The 20,346-nt window shown below is 43.5% G+C and overlaps 1 long non-coding RNA gene and 1 pseudogene across 5 annotated transcripts in view; one reads left to right on the plus strand and one right to left on the minus strand.

Moving 5' to 3' along the window:
• LOC109024560 (uncharacterized) overlaps window positions 1-19,205 on the plus strand; it is a 34,064-nt gene extending 14,859 nt beyond the window's left edge. Inside the window, exons 3-7 of one of the 5 annotated variants that reach the window (XR_008675092.1) lie at window positions 1,912-1,996; window positions 6,770-6,891; window positions 14,428-14,545; window positions 15,161-16,411; window positions 17,961-19,205. This is a non-coding gene — a long non-coding RNA (uncharacterized lncRNA). The remainder of the gene's footprint in view (window positions 1-1,911; window positions 1,997-6,769; window positions 6,892-14,427; window positions 14,546-15,160; window positions 16,412-17,960) is intronic. The other 4 variants (XR_008675094.1, XR_008675093.1, XR_008675090.1 and 1 more) reach the window with 4 other exon arrangements.
• LOC101144976 (large ribosomal subunit protein eL15-like) lies at window positions 11,559-12,192 on the minus strand (annotated as a pseudogene).
• Window positions 19,206-20,346: the final 1,141 nt, after the last annotated feature.

Raw genomic sequence — 20,346 nt, forward strand, 5'->3', positions numbered from 1 at the left:
CTTTTGATATCAGGGTAATACTGGCCTCATAAAATGATGTTCTATTTGTTTCTTCTAACCTTCATTTTCTGAAAGAGTTTATGTAGAACTGGTATTATTTCTTTCTTAAATGTATGATCAAATTAATCAGTTTTGCAGTCTTTTCCTGGAGTTTTCTTTGTGGGAAGGTTTTAAATTACACATCCAATTTCTTTTCTACGTGTAAGATTATTTAGATTTTCTATTTTTTTCCTAATGCCAAGTTTGGCAAGTAGAGTCTTTAGGGTGTCTGTAGGATCTGTTGTGATATTTCCACTTACGTTCTCCATATTGGTAACTTGTACCATCTTTCTTTTTTCCCCACACAGTTTGACTTCAAGTTTACCAGCTTTCTTAATCTTTTCAAAGAATGAGCTTTTGGTTTCATTGATTTTCTTTGGTGTTCATCTGTTTTGTATTTTTTTTTTACTTTTTAAATTGCATTTTATTAATCATTATTGTCCTTCTTATTTTACATTTAATTTGTCCTCCTTTTTGTAGCATTCTAATGTGAGAGATTAGATAATTGAGTTTAAACCCTCTCTAATATAAACATTTAAATCTACAAATTTCCCTCTAACCACTATTTTACCAATATGCCACATATTGTAATACATTGTACTTACTTAATAACTTCACTGAGTTACAACAGACATACAATATACTACTGATTTTTAAGGAGCACAGTTTGATAAGTTTTGACATATTTATTTACCTGTGAAATCATCACCACAGTTAAGGTAATGAACATATTCATCATTTCCAAATTTTCCCTGTGCTCCTTTTTAGTTTTTCTCTTGCTTCTTTTTAATTTTTCTCTCCTATCTTTCCACCCCAACTCTCCAACTCTAGGCAATCACAGATTTCCTTTATGTCACTATGGATTATATAAATACTGTCTGTACAGTACTCGTATGTACTCTTTTTATTTTCTGACTTCTTTCACATAGCAGAATTATTTTGAGATTCATCCATATGTTTTATGTATCAACAGTTAGTTTCTCTCTGTTTTTTTTTTTTTTTTTTTTTTTTGCTGAATAGTATTTCATTGTATAGATATACCGCAATTTTTTATCCTTTCATATGTTGATGGACATTTGGGTTGTTTTCAGTTTTGAGCTGTAACAAATGAAGCTGCCATGAACATTTACATACAAATCCATGTAGGTACATATGCTTTGTTTCTTGGGTAAATACTGTGATGGTTAATTTATGTATCAATTTTTTACTGGGCCACGGTTTGCCTAGACATTTAGCCAGATGTTATTCTGGGTGTATCTGAGGGTGTTTCTGGATGATGTTAACATTTGTATTGGTAGACTGAGTAAAGCAGATTTTCCTCTCTATTAGTCCATTTGTGTTGCTATAAAGGAATACTTGAAACTGGGCAATTTATAAAGAAAAAAGGTTTATTTTGGCTTAGGATTCGGCAGGCTGTACAAGAAGCACAGTGCTAGCATCTACTTCTTGTGAGGGCCTCAGGAATCTCACAATCATGGCGGAAGGCAAAGGGGCAGCAGGTGGTCACATAGTGGGATAGGAAGCAAGAGAGAGGTGGAGGTGCCAGGCTCTTTTAAATAACCAGATCTCATGTGAACTCATTACTGTAGGGATGGCACCTGCCATTCACAAGAGATCTGCCCCCATGACCCAAACACCTCCCACTAGGTCCCACCTTCATATTGGAGATTACATTTCAACATGAGATTTGGGTGGGACAAATATCCTAACCATAACACCCTCCATTATGTGGGTTGACCTCACCCAACCCATTGAAGATGAGAATAGAACAAAAAGACTGAGTAAGAGGGAACTCCTCTTGCCTGAATGCTTGAGCTGGACCATTGGTTTTTACTGGTGTTTGGACTCAGACTGAAACATCTGCTCTCTTAGGACCTGAAATGAAGCCATACGTTGGCTCTCCTGAGTCTCCACATTCTTGACTGCAGATTTGGGACTTCTCAGCCTCCATAAACATGTGAGCCAACTCCTTATAATAAATCTCTTTCTATGTGTGTATGTGTGTATAAATATAAGGTTGGAAATATATTGGTCTGTTTCTCTGGCAAACCCTGACTAATTCAAATATCCAGGAGTGGAATGACTATATCATATGGTAGGTGTGTGTTTAAATTTCTGGAAGTGGTTCAACTCTTTTCCAAAGTTGTTGTTCCATTTACGTTCCCACCAACAGTGTATGAGAGTTCCCCTTGCTCCGTGTCTTTACCAACACTTAGTATGGTCAGTTTTGTTTTTAAACTTCAGTCATTTTCGTTAAGTGTGCAGTGGCATATTATTGTGATATTAATTGTATTTCCCTAATGACTAAGGATGTTGACTATCTTTTCAAGTGTCCAAAGAAGATACAGTAAATAGCAAATAAGCACATGAAAAAATATATGAATGAACACGAGTGGTCATTCAACTCCTAGATATTTGTATTAGTCAAATTATATATATATAAAATATATGTGTATTATGTATATGTCTGTTATATATACATATATAATATATATTATATATTATATATGTATTATATATATTATATATACGTATATGTATTATATATATAGCTCTGAGGTTTGGGGAGTATCCTCAAGTTAGAAAGTCACAAACTGCAATTTCTATCACTTTAATTTCTATCACTTTTAATTGCATTTTTCAGGATCAAATTCATCTCTAGTGTCTTTAAATAGATTTTATTTTATTTTATCTAGTGTTTATATTTGTTATCTGTAGGAGGATTTACTCCTCTGTCATTTAAAAAAGTCTGCATCCATTGAGTTCTTAATTTTAAATATTTTATTTTCAGTTCTAGAATGTACCTTTGATTCTTTTAAAAAATAGGCTCCATTATTTTTTGGTGAAATTCTTTATTTTCTAATCTATTTTGTTAAAAATTGTAGTTATTAAAAGTCCTTGTCTGCTAATTATAATAACTTTACCAACTGTGGTTCTTCTTGTAGTGTCTGTTTTTTATTTCATAGCATCTAGCATATTCACATCTAGTACTTTTGCATTTTATGTTGGAAATCGTAAATGATAGAATGTTAGAGGTTCCTAAATTATCGTCTGCCAGAAGATAACACGATGGCCTTTACTCTGTTAGACAAGTTGGAGTGCTAATCACCTCAATCCAACAAGCACTTGTATTTGCAGTTGTGAGGCTGCGGGTTCAATAAGGTCTAGTCTACCTTTGATTTGCCCTGTTTCTGGGGCATTGGCATGGCCCTCTAATGTTTTTAACTGAAAGTCTAGCGGATATTTTTATCCTCAGTTTTGCCAGCCTCAGGAAGATTCTGTTCTGCCCTTCAGAGGTTTTCAGTATAGCTCTTTAGTCTTATACCCAGACAACTTCAATTTTAACATGTGTCTTAAGGGGGAATCTATCCGTGTGCTTGTGACCCTTCGGTCTCCAATTGGTTACAGCTGTTTTGATTGAATGTCTACATCTCTGCTGATTCCTCACTTCCCCAACAGTTTTCTTCTCCTAGGATCCAGTCCTGAGATCTGAGCTGCCAGCTATTCCTGAATAAGCAGATGCTCCCAGGGGAAAGAGCCCTTGCTCCTCTGTGTTCATGGAGGTGACCAACCATGCTAGTTTGCCTGGGACCGAGTGGATTCTTGACACACAGGACTTTCTGCTTTAAAACTGAAATAGCCCCAGGCAAACCAGGCTGAATTGGGCACTCTCATGTCAATGCCCCATTCATTTTGGTACTTTTCTCTCTGGTTCTCCTGTTTCTAGTTTACCATCCCCCTTTTCATGGAGGGTCTTTTCTCTTAAGTATAGCAAGCCCTTGAGATCTGCAGGTTCCACATTTGCAGACTCAACAAGCCCTGGATACAAATACTTAGACAAGAAAAACAGTAAAAAATAATACAGCAATTTTAAAAACACAAATAAAAGACAAGACAGCCATAACTATTTACATGGTATTTCCGTTGTATTAGGTGTTATACCTAATCTAGAGATGATTTAAAGTATACCGGAAGAGGTGTGTATGTAGATTAAGTAAGGGACTGGAGCTTCCTCAGATTTTGGTATCCATGGGCAGCGGGATGTGGGTCCTAGAGCCAATGCTCCATGGATACTGAGGGAAGACTGTATTGCGATCCTGTGGGAAACTTCACTCTGCTTTTCAGAAGCTTTTGGCCTTGCTCTTTGGCCTCCCAGGAAGGTAGTGGAAGTCATTACAAAACACATTGCGGGTAGAGAAAACTGGCCTTTCAAATTTCAAATTTTATCACCAAAGTCCCACAACTGCCAAAAGCTTTGCTTGTTTCTCCAGTGCTACGCCTCGCATATTGGCCACCAAGAGTGAATAATTTATTAACACCACCTCCTTTTTTCATATGATAACATTAATTTGAATAATAACCATGTAACAATCAGGAATAGTCATTATTTTGGTTTTACAATAAATACTTTTTTAAATTTAATCGTTAAGTTTTTCCATTTTTAAAATACTCTTTACATTCAATATTTTCCTTGTGAACTAAACTTCGTACTTACTAAACAAAACTATTACTTCTTATAGCTAATGCTCTATTTTTATTTTGAGACAGAGTCTCCCTATGTCTCCCAAGCTGGAGTGCAGTGGTGTGATCTTGGCTCATTGCAGCCTCCACCTCCCAGGTTCAAGTGATTCTTCTCTCCCAGCCTCCCGAGTAGCTGGGATTACAGGTGTGCGCCACCATGCCCGACTATTTTTCTATTTTTAGTAGAGACAGGGTTTTACCATGTTGGCCAGGAGGGTCTTGAGCTCCTGACTTCAGGAGATCCACCCACCTCAGCCTCCCAAAGTGCTGGGATTACAGGTGTGAGCCACCGCACTCGGCCTATGCTCTATTTTTAAATTTAACTGTTTTAAAATTTAACATAGGTAAAAACTCCAAGTGGTCTCATATAGAATGATGGAATTTAAGTAACTCAAGTTCTTTACTATCGTGGCTTATTTGAAATCTGTTATTTAAGTGAAGGAATATGGAGTAGTGTAGAGGTGAGAGACACAAAGTTCACCCCAAATAAGCACAGATGACTCTAAGTCATTATGAACTTAATTTTGAATGAATGTCTTTAGTCAAATTTGTATATAGTCAAAGCTGACTATACAATTGAGTTTTCTGAATTAGCTTCCGTGTAAAATACAATATTTATTAAAAGATAAGTTTAAAAATGTGCTAATTTGAAGTTTACATTTATGACTAAACCTTAACACTAAGTACAGCAATTGTTTAGAACTTATAAAAAATAATTGGCGGGGGGGAGTATTTCATCTCTGAAATTGTTTAGAATTACTAACTCATGGTGATAACGAAAAGCAGATTGATGTTTAGTTTTATCTTTTTTTTTTTTTTGAGACGGAGTTTTTGCTCTTGTTGCCCAGGCTGGAGTGCAATGGCGTGATCTCAGCTCACTGCAACCTCCACCTCCTGGGTTCAAGAGATTCTCCTGCATCAGCCTCCCGAGTAGCTGGGATTACAGGCATGCACCACCACGCCTGGTTAATTTTGTGTTTTTAGTAGAGAGAGGTTTCTCCTTGTTGGTCAGGCTGGTCTCGAACTCCCAACCTTAGGTGATCTGCCCGCCTCGGCCTCCCAGAGTGCTGGGATTACAGGTGTGAGGCACCGCGCCGGCCTATTGCTTTTATGTTCTCTACAGTCTCTGCATGCCTCTGTTGGCTGCATCGGGGGCAGACCACTCCCACTGCCCATCCTTGGACTCCACTGTTGTGGTTTCCCCGGGCAGTTACCCTCTGTCTGGGCAAGTGAAGATTCTCAGCCTGAGCCCAATATCAACAATGTTCCAGGCTGAAACAGCAGTAGCCAATTGTCTGCCCATTTCTGAACGGTTCTTACTATTCTGGAACTGTAGTCCTTATACTTTTTTTCTTTGCTTTCACAGTTCTGGATTCCCTTAAAAATACTATTTCTGTGTTAAGTGTTTTCTAGCTGTCAGCACACATGCTGTCTTACCATGACCTATTACATCTTTCTTGGAAACAGAAGGCACTACTGGTTTTTGAATGCTGATCTTATATTTTGGAATCTCACTGAGTGTTCTTATTAGTCCTAAAACCTTATCTATAAATTCTCCTGGAAAGTTCCCTTCAATCCCTCTTTTAATGACAATTTGAATTATAAATGAGGATTGAATTTTTTCAAAATTTTTTCAGAATGGATTTAGCGAATTATGCGAATTTCTCATTTCATGTGATGTATTATACAATAAGTTTTTCTGATATGGAACCATCCTTGCATTTCTTAGATTCACCCTATCCTTTCATAATGTATTTTCTAAAATATTACTGAACCTGACTTCCTAGTTTTCCATTTTACACTTTCATGTCTATTTTTCTATAGATTTCTTTACTTTTGTATTATTCTTAGTGGATTTTGGTATAAAGGTCTTATTAGCCTCAAATGAATTTGAATTATGCCCCACCTTTCTCATTCTTTAATGCATAGACTATTGGATTTACCTGTACATTAAAGGTCTGACATAACAGGTTTATAAAATGTTAAGCTCCCAGGGAATGAGGTGCGATGGTCAGGAGAGGGGATAATAATAGATTTTGTACAATGTTTAATGGATATTAGACTTTTAAGTCTAACATTTTTTTCTTCTTCTGCCAACTTTGGTCATTTTTATTTCTTTCAAATCATTTTATTTAAGTTTCAAATGTATTGGTAAGTATGCTGCTTTTAGTATTTTTTTTTTGAGACAGGGTCTTGCTTTGTCGCCCAGGCTGGAGTGAGTGCAGTGGCGTGATCTCGGCTCACTGCAAGTCCCGCCTCCTGGGTTCACGCCATTCTCCTGCCTCAGCCTCCCGGGTAGCTGGGACTACAGGTGCCTGCCACCATGCCCAGGTAATTTTTTTGTATTTTTAGTAGAGACGGGGTTTCACTGTGTTAGCCAGGATGGTCTCGATCTCCTGACCTCATGATCCGCCCGGCTTGGCCTCCCAAAGTGCTGGGATTATAGGCATGAGCCACCACGCCCGGTCTGCTTGTAGTATTTTTGAAATAATTTTTAAAAGGTCTGCTGTTTTTGTAGTCAAAAGACTTATGCTGTATAACTCTCCCTTCTCACTACCTTTCTCCATTTTTTTCTTAATCAGACTTGCTAGAGGCTTTATTTATTTATTTAAAAAGTATGTTTTGTTTTGTTTTGTTTGTTTGTTTTTGAGACAGGGTCTGGCTCTGTTGCCCAGGCTGGAGTGCAGTGGCATGATCTCGACTCACTGCAAGCTTTGCCTCACAGGCTGAAGCCAACTGAGTGGCTGGGACTAGAGGCGCATGCCACACCCAGCTAACTTTGTATTCTTTTTGTAGAGATGGGGTTTCACTATGTTGCCCAGGCTGGTACTGAACTCCTGAGCTCAAGTGACCAGCCTGCCTCGGCCTCCCAGAGTGCTGGGATTACAGGTGTGAGCCACCGCTCCTGACCAAAAGTATTTTTTGTGCTTGTGGATATTCTCTATTGTTCCAATGTCTTGGGGTCAGAGTGTTGGCAATTGTCTTGCTGGTAGCCAGATTTGAGGATGACGAGTTTGCCCAAGGGAGACAATATTATAGTAAACAGTAATTGCGTGGCATCATTAAGTCCTTAAGGACAGGAATGGGGCATTGTTCATCCTTTGATCTTCAGTATCCAGCACATGTAGAGAGCTCCATGATGCTTTGCAAATTGATGAATAGAATAGGACCGACAGAGATGCCAGAATTGCGTACAAACCGTGTGACCTTTGCAATATCCACCCCCTAATACCTCATTGCCATCTCTGCAGCCAGTAAACTAGATTTTAGCAGAGATGGAAAGACCATTTATTTGGGTCACACTTCCTCAAATGCAAAATGGCTCCATCCATTGTGGGTTTTGGCCCTAAATATAGAGCTTTCCAGAGCAGTTCTATTTGTTGGACAGGAAATGGTTCTACACCCTTCTCAATAGATGGATACCAATCAGTTTCATTCCAGCCAAGCCAAGCCAAGCCAACTAAACCCAACAAAATCTACTTAACCCGACTCAATCCACATCAATTCAACTGAAATGAACCGACATAACCCAACTTAGTACAACCTCACCACCGACACAATACAACCCCATTCAACTTGATCTTATTCAGCAAAAACCAGTTGAACCCAACAAATTCCAACAAATTACATTTCAGCATGATGCAACAGACCACTTCTCAGCCACTATAACCTAAGTCAACCCAATAGAAGCCAATCCAAGTCAGCACAACTCCCAGCACAAGATAGTCCCACGACCCAATGAAATTCAATCTAGTGCAATTTAATAAACTATTTCAACAACTCTTTTGTCTAAGGAAGGTAAGGTACTTTGGACAGAAGACCAAAATTATGTCTCTAAAATGTCTATTTGTTTACCATTCGTGTTTAATGGAACTCTTGAAATCATAGCCTCTCCAAACCTCTTCAGTGTATGAGGTAACTGAAACTCAGGAATTAAAGCCGCCTCCCCTCTCTGGCCCCTGAACCCTCACACTTTATTTTATGGAGTTACTGGTCTCATCTGAACTAGATTGTGAGTGCTTGGGGGCAGGAACGGTGTCAAATTCATCTCCCTTCAGTACCTTTAGATGGGCATTAAGAAAATATAGTTTAAATGTATAAATGACTAGAAGTTTGTGAAGCTTATTCAGTTTTGGAGGTCAGTAGAGTTTTATCCCCTTTGGGGACCTGGCTGAGGAGGATTGTCAGGAGGCCCACAGACGGACCTAGGTTTGACTCCTGGCTTTGCCACCTACTATCTGTGTGCCTTTGGGCAAGTCATACCACCTTTCTGGGGCTCAGTTTCCTTGTTCATAAAGTGAGGGATGTATTACTGACTCTAGGGCTGTTCTGGGGATAAATATTGAGTTGACACATGTGAAGCACTTACCACCATATCTGACATATAATTGAGGATGCATAAATACCTACTATATTTTTTTCCCTCAGTTTCCTTGTTCAGCATTTTCTTTTAGTGACTTGGGGACAGCAGCTTCTGTGGACCAGAAAATTTTAAAACTCTCTCTGGATCCCTTATAGGATAATACCCTCTCTTGTGATAATTTCATTGGCATAATTGTCAAATAACCACCATTTGTTTTGTATTTTACTATGGTTCCTTAGCTCAAATAAGCCTGCGAATGATTGATCTGGTGGAAGTATGAATTTATACATATAAATAATTAGGGTACAACACACTATGAGAATCACAATCATTTGGACACGCACGGTTTCCCAGGATGGGTGGGTAGAGAGCTAAAAGCAATGTGATCCCTGTCCCCAAGGAACTTACAGTTTAGTGGAGAACCTGATGCAGAAATAAGACTGGAAGGGGCTAACTTTGACTGAAGGCTCCAGCTATGGCAGCCTCGTATGCTGAGCAGTGGGTTGCCGTGTAGGAAGGTAGCTTATTCTGGGCCACCACTGGTGAGTTTTCAACCAGGCCTTTTCTCTCTCTGACACTCAGTTTCTTCAACTGCAAAGTGGGGATCATGGGGCATAGAAGACATCCTCGTTGGTTGTTGTGAAGATTCAGTGAGAGAGTGACCAGTTCTTAAAGCAATTCTCTGTCTTGAGTCATGAAGAATACATTTGTTGGACTCCACTTTCCATTATGAGAAATACACATTCCATCATCTGAACTACTGGACAAGTGCTTGCGGCTCTCAGACACACAAATGGCCCCGTATGAACAATTTGGCCACCACCATCTCTCTCGGTGCCAGATTGCCTGTGGCAGGAGTTGTGGCTGACCCTAAGTCCTCAGACTGGGGCTCACGTCTAAGCCACATTTGCTGTACTGGGCCTGCCAGGACAGCTGGTTCCAAAGTCAACTGCGTTCCCTGCCGAGGAGCCAGGGCTGAATTCTTCATCACAGCCTGGTTATGGCTTAGGCATTGTAAATAATGCTGTGCGGACAGCCAGGTGGACAGCATGCCTAACTGGATGATGCTTCGTCTGTCCTGACAGGGACAGCCCTGCAAATAGAATCTGGGGGATGGCAGACCTATTGGAGTCATCGTGTCCTTCCACTGAGTCTGGTGGGACCCTCTTCCGCTCATCTCAGATTGGAAGATGCCTTTTTTCTTTCTTATAAGTCTCCACAGAGAAAGGGAGCTCTCCCCAGGACACTCTTTATTTTTCTTTTGGCAATGGTTAGTGCAGGGTTAAAAAGTTCTGGAGTCAGATCTGTGTTCAAATCTGGATTGAGCCACTCACAAGCTGTGTGACCTTGGGCAAGTTACCAAACCTCTCTGAGCCTCAGTTCCCTTACCGTTAAAATAAAACAGGAGAATGATGACCAGCTCCAAGAGTTGATGTGGGTTTCAGTTGGAATAAGGATCACAGGAAATGCCCCGGGAATGGGAGGTGTGATTTTTTGGGGGGACACCAGATCATCAAGGACAATTGCTCTGCCCCCTCCCTTGGCGTGCATGGGAATGGTGAGAGCTGCCCATCACTTGGGACAGGTATAGCTCTGTCTGGTTCCAGGGCTAGATAAGACCCCCTCTGAAGGGCCACTGGTGTCCTCTCCCAGGCCCTACTCAGGAGGCAGAGTAGCACAAGGGGAGGACACAGGACTGAGGATCAGGGCTTGATTCCTGGCTGGGTGACCTTAGTACATCAACTACTTTCTGTAGGCCGTAGCTGATGGGGAAAGCCCTGGATAGAGCTTTGAAACATAGCCATGTTTGTGTTTGTGGTTCTCAAACTACCCTTCAGGGAACAGAAGTGCTTCAGATGTGGCTGTGCTCACCCCCATGCCCAGCCTCCATTAAAAATAGATTTGTGGCTGAACACAGTGGCTCATGCCTGTCATCTCAGCACTTTGGGAGGCTGAAGTAAAAGGGGTGCTTGAGGCCACAAGTTCTAGATCAGCTTGGGCAGTGTAGTGAGATCTCATCTCTACAAAAATAGGTTAAAAATTAACCAGGGATGGTGGCGCATGTCTGTAGTCTCAGCTACTCAAAAGGCTAAAACAAGAAGATCGTTTGGGCTCAGGAATTTGAGGCTGCAATGAGCTATGGTCGTACCACTGCACTCCAGCTTGGGTGACAGAGCGAGACCTCATCTCTAAAAAAATAGAAAAATAAAAAATAGATTTGTGTTCCAAGTAAGAAAAGCTTAACAAGCTGCTGTTGCCAGCAGACTGTAGGTTTACTTGGAGGAGGTGGGGATTGTATTGTACCTCCAGCACCATGGCCCTCAAAGGCACCCAGTGGTAAGTGTCCTCCGTGGCTCCCTGTTGCTTGTTGAGAGTCAGGCCTTCACTCGGCACTCAAGGCTTCTCCAACCTGACCTGCACCCTCCAGCACACTCCCACACTTTGGTTCTCCAGTTATTCAACTCCACGCCATTCTATGACTGCTTTTGCTGTGGCCCAACATTTCCTTTTGCTCACTGCAATTCTCTCCACCTTGAAAGCTGTTCATCTGCTTCTCCATGGAGTCCCATTCTTTTTTTTTTTTTGACTGTCCTAAATTGTTTCTTTGGTATGAATTTTACAAACTTTAATCATATTAGCGGTAACGGTGGAGCTGGAGAGTATTGCGCCTTCTCTAAGCTGCCCGGCGAGAACCACCAATAGTGTAGTGGAACTTAGGGCCCTTTCCAAGGCTGCGGCTCTTTCAGCCTGCAGATGTCAGCCCACGCATCTCCCTGTGCTTGTGGACTGGTTTGATGATCCATTGGGTGTCAGGATTTCTTCTGATAGCTTTATGGAATGGATCAATGAGGATAACCTCAGAAAATTTTTATGTGGAATCTTCACCAACCCAGTAAGAATTCAGGACGCTCAGAGCCCCATGGTGGCGTCCAGCTCGCTCTTCTGCAACAGACTGAAGGCTTCGAGCAAACTTTAGCTGGTTAACACCATGATGCACAGGCTTGCTGTAAGTTGCACCCTTAGGAACTGGGCATTTTCAGCCACCACGGCGAACACGAATCCTATATATAACGTAACCTTGCTTGGCCTTGTAGCCCAGTCAGTACACTTTATCAGGCCGGGTGGGGCAGGGAGCCCTGTGGAGAGCAGAGAGCTAGCGGTACTGCCCAGCAGTGGACCCTCAGAAGAAAGCGCATGACATCAGACTGCTTCTTTCTCCATAGCTTCTGGATGTACTTGTATGCACCCATCTTGGCTTACCTGATGGCTGCTGCCAGACCGGAGTCCCATTCTTTACTTAGTCTTCTAGACCACGTTGAAATGTCCTCTCACATCAAAAGGTTTCTATTTTGAGCTCTCCAGGGAGAGGTCAGCAATTATTCACGCATTCCAATGCCGCATTTGTGGAATGCTTTACTATGTGCCAGATGTGGGGGATAAAGAGTGAACAAAAAGAGACACAGTCTCTAACTTCATGGAGTTTATATCCTGTTCAAAACAGAGAGTTAATCAAATACAGACACAATTGAGTATGTATTTAGAAATCTAAATTAGTGCCCATAATGAAACAAGTTCTAGCAGAATGCTTAACAAGGGATCTGACTAAATTGGTGTATTGGAAAAGGCTTCCCTGAAGAAGGGATGCCGAAGCTTCAGGTCCAGTTAGCCAGGTGAGTGCGGAGTAGGGAGGGCAGCATGTGCAAAGGTTCTGTGGCAGGAATGATGGTGTACGGTGACTGCCCATCTTGGTCTACCCCAGGCAGTCCCTATTGTCCTGGCTTATTGATTAATAGCATTCTCTTCCTTTCTCCAAAGTGGCCTGGTTTGGAAGGTAAATTATATGGTTGACTAACTGAATAAAAAGAAGCTGGCTGGCCACAGTGTCTCACGGCTGTAATCCCAGCACTTTGAGAGATGGAGGTGAGTGGATCACAAGGTCAGGAGTTTGAGACCAGCCTGACCAACATGGTGAAACTCCGTGTCTACTAAAAATACAAAAAGTAGCTGGGTTTAGTGGTTCATGCCTGTAATCCCAGGTACTCAGGAGGCTGAGGCAGGAGAATCACTTGAACTTGGGAGGCAGAGGTTGCAGTGAGCCGAGATCATGCCATTGCACTCCAGCCTGGGTGACAAAGTGAGACTCCATGTCAAAAAAAAAAAAGCCTAGAGTGTCAGGACTGCCATGCTGGAGAGGCTGGCAGGGACTAGACCACATAGAAGGCTGGAGAAAGGAGATCATTATTTTGTCTAAGAATAATGAGACACCATTCACCATTGAAGGGTTTCAGACAGGGTGTGCCAGGATATTCTCTACTTTTCAAAACAACTTCCCCCTTCTCTATTCTCCCAAAGTGTTTTTGGTGCCTGCTCTCTTGAGGATCTACCTTGCATATTATGGGTTGTCGCTTCCATAGTTCTTCTCTCCCTAGACTGTGAGCTTTGTGAGGGACAGAAGGAACCTCTCCTGGACAACGCTTCATGTCCTTCTCCTTCCTGCTTGCTGGGTGTTGGGTGGGAACAAATTGATGGAGGATCTTCCATGGCTTCAAAGCTGGAGCTACATTGGGTAGTTTATGTGAATAATAAATTAACTTCTATTATGTCTGAGCCATTATAAATGACTAGGAAATATTCAAAGGGAAAATACTAGCTACTGTGCATTGAGCTCATGGCCTGTGTTAGGCCTTGCACGCTTTATACACACTATTTCATTTAATCATGAAAATATTTACTTCATGGATAAAGAAACAAAGATTCACAGAGGTGACTTGCGCAAGGCGACACAGTGAATGAGCTGGGATTTAAACCAAGAATGTCTGACTTAAAAGCCAAAGCTGGGCCGATCATGCCTGTAATCCCAGCCCTTTAAGAGGCCAAGGCGGGCGGATCACGAGGTCAAGAGATCAAGACCATCCTGGCCAACATGGGGAAACCCCGTCTCTACGAAAAATACAAAAATCAGCTAGGTGTGGTGGTGCGCGCCTGTAGTCCCAGCTATTCTGGAGGCTGAGGAAGGAGAATCACTTGAACCCGGGAGGCGGAGGTTGCAGTGAGCTGAGATCACGCCACTGCACTCCAGCCTGGCGACAGAGCGAGACACCATCTAAAAAAAAAAGATCCAAAGCTCTTAAAGCAGCAACCATGAAATTAGCAGCCCTCAATTTCTCCATTTGTGGGAGCAGAGAGAATCTCCCCACCCTGTGGATCCAAAGATGAGGTTGGCCATTGTCCTGCTAGGTAGAGCTTCACCAGAGCAGATGCTGGGGTAAGGGAGGTACGTGGGAGAGACGGGCATCCCACACCTGCAGTCATAGCCTCTGCTCCCATGTCTGCATCAAGTACCCAGCTCAGACAGGGGGCGGTGGTATTTCTTTCACCAGCCTGCAGTTTGGCAGGTTCCTCAAAGAGAAATGCTCTTAGATTCATTTAAAAGTCTAAGTAGGGACAGCACAAATTATTAGTGTTTGAAATATTTATAAAGTCTCTTGTTTGCCATGGCATAGGAGGTGATAGACCACAAATAAAAGAAAACCGCAGATGCACCACGCATGGAGAGAGAGGGAGAGGGGCAGGAATGTTGTCTGCCTGCCGCCACCTCATTTTTGAAGGCTGCTAAGCCAGGTGAATTTTCATTCTGTGTTTTCTGAAACTGACTTCCTTTCTACGGCTCTGTTCACCTCTCCCTCCTTAAAATGATCACCAGACACTTAAACGGAGGATTTCAACATCACAAACCATGAACATTAGGGCAAGCTGGGGGAAAGGCAGATGAAATCACTCTGTTTTTATTTTTGTTTTTTTGAGAAAGGGTTTCACTCCTGTCACCCAGACTGGAGTGCAATGGCATGGTCTCGGCTCACTGCAACCTCTGTCTCCTGGGCTCAAGCAATTCTCTTGCCTCAGCCTCCCAAGTAGCTGCAACTACAGTTGCATGCCACTGTGCCTGGCCAGTTTTTGTATTTTTGTAGAGACAGGGTTTCGCTGTGTTGCCCAGGCTGGTCTTGAACTGGGCTCAAGCGATCTGCCGACCTCAGCCTCCCAAAGTGCTGGGATTACAGGCATGAGCCACTGCACTGGGCCAGAAACACTACTTTAAAATTTTTCTGGGAGTCTAAAATGATATCGAAATTAAAAAGTTTAAAAAACACACACACACACACAACATAAACTTATACAGTGTTTAAGTTGGGGAAAAAAAGCATGGAGAAAAATAAATGTGCTTTTCTGATTTAACAGATGTAAAAACCAAAGTCACCCAGTGAGTCAAGGATGAAAACTGAGGTCGTCCGTCCGACTTCCAGCCCGGACCTCCCTTTTTGCTGATCTTTGGCCACTTAAATGCACATGCTAATAATTTAGAAAATAGGTGCTTAGGTCCTGCTTTGGGAATTACCATGGCTTGAATGTATTCATTGATGTGCATATATGTACATACATCTGTTTATACATGTATATGCATTCATTCACCCATATCAATGAATGAATGAATGAATGAACTCATTTGCACTCATTTACTAACTCAGCAAATACTGTGCTATGTACAGGAGATGCAGCAGTGAGCAAGAGAGATTTGGCCCTTCCTTTCCTGACCTAGTAAAAGACATGGTTTCAGGTAACGTCTTGCGCTTCCAGTTGATCCCACAAGGAGCTCTGGAGTGTGACTTGTACCCTAGAGTTGTCCTGCCTTGGAGTAAAGAGGCTGGCCTTTTGTACCCTTGTGTTAGTCAATTATTGGCTACGTGACACCAGTGTAGCCAACTGGTGCAGAGGGGACGGTGCACCCTCCCCAGGATTTCCAGGTAAGGCAACTCCTGTCAGCGGAGGGCAATGTTAGCTGTGGGGTGCTGCTGTGTTAGCAGCAAACATTCACCACGGCAGGGGGCTGGACTTACCAATGTACATTACCAGTTTAATATACATTTAATGTACAACACCAGTTTAATGCACATTTAATGTACCATCAAGGAGGTTGGATGCATTGACCTTTCAAAGGGGATCTGAGTGGGGCACCAATGGCATCTACTACGTGAGAGACAGAGCTTTATCCTACTGGGAAAGTGGGGGAGGCAATCTAGAATTCACACTTCTATGTGATCTCAATTTGAGGGATGAGGGAGCTGGGCTGTTTACCCACCAACTCCTGGCAGCCCTTACTGAAGGTGACTCCTGGGGAGGTTAATTCTCAGCGTGGCCTGTGTGTAGCCACAGAGAGCTCCAGCAGCAGAGTCAGTCATGTGCTGGAAGGTGGAGATTGGGCAGATGTGCTTGGAAATGGGGAGCATTATGGAAATGTGGGTGTGTGGGATGCCAAGATCATCTGCTCCAGGTGGCCTGCACCAATCAGACTTATCCCCCAGAAATGTGGAATGAGGAAGCTGGTGGAAGCTTGGAGTCTCAGGTCAGCTGAGGACCAGAGCAAGGAAATGACAACTGTGGCTGGAGTGGTCATCATGGCCTTTTGCGTGGTGAAAATGTACGGGCATGAAGGTAAGGCGTCATCAGCATTAATGGCCAGGACAGATGGGGAGTAGGGAGCTGTGTGCATGGAGGTGCTGGGGAGTCACTTGGGCAAGGGGGTAGCTGGCTGGGGACCCCACCTGGCTTCTGATTATTCTTTCATTTGTTCATTCATTCTACAGATATTTATTGAGACTATTGAGATCATGATGTGCCAAGCATTGTGCTCAATGCGGGGAATATGAAGGAGGAATAAAACAGACAGTGTCCTTGCTCCCTTGGAGTTTATGTTCTATGTGGGGGTGGGGGTGGGGGCAGGTAGGAGGGGGGATAAGTAAATAAATGAACAAGATAATCAGAGAGTCAGGTACATTCAGTAAAGGAAACCCAACAGGGTGCAAGGTGGAGAGTATCTGATGATGAGGGTACTTTCAACAGGTGATCATAGGCAAATTCTGACCATCTCCACTTTACAGATGAGGAAACCGAGGCTGTGAGAGGGTAAGGAACTTGCCCAAGTGCATTCAGCTAGCAAGCGGCCCTTTCTGTAGATCTCGTCTGTCTCTCTGTAATACCTTCTACTCCTTGGCTCTGGGTTAATTCCTTGAGCCAACAGAGATTAGAGCCACTCTTTCTGCTTTCCCTATCAGTGATTTTATGATTTGGAGAGCAGGACACTGATCCTCCTGAGTCCCTGCCCAGACCCTTCTGGGCACGCACTGGCCTGGGATGAGCTGTGACTCACAGCTTTGGGGCCATCCTCACATTGCAACTGTCAGTGTCCAGGAGAGTAGAGTGGCTCTGGGGACAGGGAGGCTCGTCCCGGCCCACCACTCGTTCACTGTGGGACCTTGGGCGAATGACCTCACTTCTCCAAGTCCCAGTTTCCTCCTCTGTCACATGCCAGCACGAGTTGTCTCTACCTCCTGGCACTATTGTGAAGATTAAGCGAGCTAACACTTGTGTAGGACTTGGCGCCGTGCCCAGCACAGTAAACACTCGCATCAAGCTCAGTTTGGGCAGCTGCTGCCCCCAAATATTCTGATCACCTGTCGGACGGTCCGAAGGGGCAGGGGAAGGCAGGCACTCTCATCCATGATCTTTAAGGTCCTCAGCCCCGGAGTGACCCTGAGCCGGCGCCGGGGGTGGAGAAGAGGCAATTTTCCGACTTTGGGTCAGGACTGCCAAAGCCAATTAGGGAAGTCAGACGGGCAGCAGCCTCCAGCACCCAAGCAAACCGATGTGGCAGCCAGCGGAGGGGCCAGCTCACTCTGACCTTAAACCCGAATGCTGCTGCCCACATCTGCAGCTAAATAAACCAAGTAAATCATGCTGGCAGATAGATAATTAAATAATTATCAGGCACTTAATAACAAGGAGTGGGTGTTCTGAATTACCATATTAGACAGTGTCTTTGAGGACTAATTGTTGCATTACATCAGAGTTACTCATTCATTATTCTTGTCATTTCGGGTGATAATTTGCACTTTAGGAGACAGCGACAATTTTAGCAGGCAATTAGAGACGTGTCAGGCCTGGCCCCGTGAGTTACTGTCACAATTATTGCCTTTTTTTCCAGGGTCCTCATTTGCAGCCGTGTATTATTTAAGGGGATTTGGGTAATTCCAGGCCTGGGCAAAACAACCAACCCACGGGATAGCGGCAGGATGAGGACACAGCAGCCGCCACCATTGGAGCAAGGAAGGGGCGGCTTTCCCAGAAGTGGTGGTGCGGAGTTCGGGCCAGCAGGCAGAGCTGAGCAGGGCTGTCGGAGCCACATCCAGTCACTGAAAACGAGAGTTCTACCTCCCAAGTAGTTCGTGATGCTGCCTGTTCCTCTCTTGGCTTCTTGTCACCCACTCAACCTAGGCTTTTATTACTGCTTACCTGAACCTTTGCGATGAGTTCTTCCCAGGCCCTGGGGAGGCAGAAAGGAGGAGAGAATGAGAAGGGAGAACAGAGAAGAGGAGAGGGGAAGGAGTAAAAGAGAGGAAGGAAAAAAGATGTAGAAATCATGTTTTTAACTTTCTGTCTTTGATGATGCTTGGGAATTGTGGAGGTCTTGAGGATCCAAGGAGGGAGTGCCCCTCCCAGGGTTAGGTAATTCCTAGAGATAGCAAACCACTTCTCTTCTGAGCAAGCCTTTGATATGCAAACCAACCAATCCTGAGTCTTTTTTTCAACCTCCTGCCCTCCAGGACGCTATCCCCCTGTTCCAAATCACCCCAGGACCAGGAACCAGACAACTAGGGACTGCCCCTATAGCCCAGAGTCAGCCGAAATTATTCAAAATGGCCAATGCTAAGTCTGCCTACCCTGGCTCACCTGTTCTTTCCAGTAAAATCCATGATATTGTTATCATTAGTATTATTACTGTTTTTGAGACAAGGTCTCACTCTGTCTCCCAGGCTGGAGTACAGTGGCACAATCTTGGCTCACTGAAACCTCTGCCTCCCAGGCTCAAAAGATCCTCCCACTTCAGCCTCCCAAATAGCTGGGAGGACAGCGTGCACCACCGTGCCAGGCTAATTTTTTGTACTTCTTGTAGAGGCTGGGTTTCACCATGTTGCCCAGCCTAGTCTCGAACTCCTGGGCTCAAGAGATCTGCCTGCCTCGGCCTCCCAAAGTGCTGGGATTATAGGCGTGAGCCACCATGCCCAGCCTATTATTATTATTATTATTTTATTTTGGCCACCATTAACTGAGAAAACAAAATCCATGATAAAGGCCCTGGCCTATGCTTTCCCCTGGCTTCTTCTGCCCTGTGTAACGTGTTACGCCCTCTCCTCTTGGGAACTGTGAGTAATAAACTATCTTTTCAATAGCAGTTGTCTTCCTGCTGTGTGGGTCTCACCTAAATAAAAACAAAATCCTGTGTGCAAAATAGAAAAGAATATAGGAAACGAGAAGAGAATAGAAGAAGGAAGAGAAAAATGAAAGAAAAGAAAGAAGGGAGATGGAGAGAGAAATAAGAGGGAAAAGGGAACGGGAGAAAAAAGTTTGAAAGAAGGAGAGAGAAGACTGGAGAAAATAAAGAGGGAGAGAGATGAGAAAAGGGAAAAATCAATGTGGAAAGGAAGGAAAGGGAGAGGGAGAAGAAAGATGGGGGAGAAGTGGAGGAAGAAGGGGAAGACTGGAGGGAAGTTTGCATGTGAAAGTTATATGTGAAACCAACATTTTTTTTCCATTGCTTGGAGTGTTTACTTTTCAGTGAAATCCAATGTCTGGGTTCATTTACCCACAGCTGACTCACTTGACCCTGGGCAACTTCAGAACAGACACCACGAATCAATGACTCAGAATGGGCCCTCAGAAAATATTTTTGACTGGCTCCACAGTGTGAATCAAGAAAAATAAAGCACGATTAAATACAAACGTGAAACTCCACGGAAAGAGAAGAGTTTCAGCTTCAAAGCAATGACTTCTTAGCTCTGTTCTTAGCAATTAGACAGGAAGAGACTGCAGTGGCTGAACTGGGCCTCCTTTTTCCTTGGCTTAGACTTGGAAGGAATTATCGGTTCAGAATGCATGCTGCCAGGAGAGAGGGCAGCTGCTGGAGGGATGTGTGGCCCAGTAACAGTCAGAGGTAGTAACACTCCGTGCCTCAGAATGTAGGCCTGGAGTCTCAGCTCCACTACTTACTAGCTGTGTGACCTTGGGCAAGTCACATTTCTGAAATCATAATTTTCTCATCTCAAGGTTGATGTGCTAGTGGGCTTTGCTGAGCTTTAACAAAATCAAGTCTATAAAGAATTATGGGCCAGGCACTGTGGCTCACACCTGTAATACTACATTTTGGGAAGCCAAGGTGGGAGGATCGCTTGAGGCCAGGAGTTTGAAACTAGCCTGGGCAGCATAGTGAGACTCCCATCTCTACAAAAACTAGAAAAACTAGCTGGGTGTGGTGACGAGCACCTGTAGTGCCAGACACTTGGGAGGCTGAGGGGGAAGATCTCTTGAGCCCA

This window comes from Gorilla gorilla, chromosome 23, assembly GCF_029281585.2.
Source record: "Gorilla gorilla gorilla isolate KB3781 chromosome 23, NHGRI_mGorGor1-v2.1_pri, whole genome shotgun sequence".
Classification (NCBI taxonomy): Eukaryota; Metazoa; Chordata; class Mammalia; order Primates; family Hominidae; genus Gorilla; species Gorilla gorilla.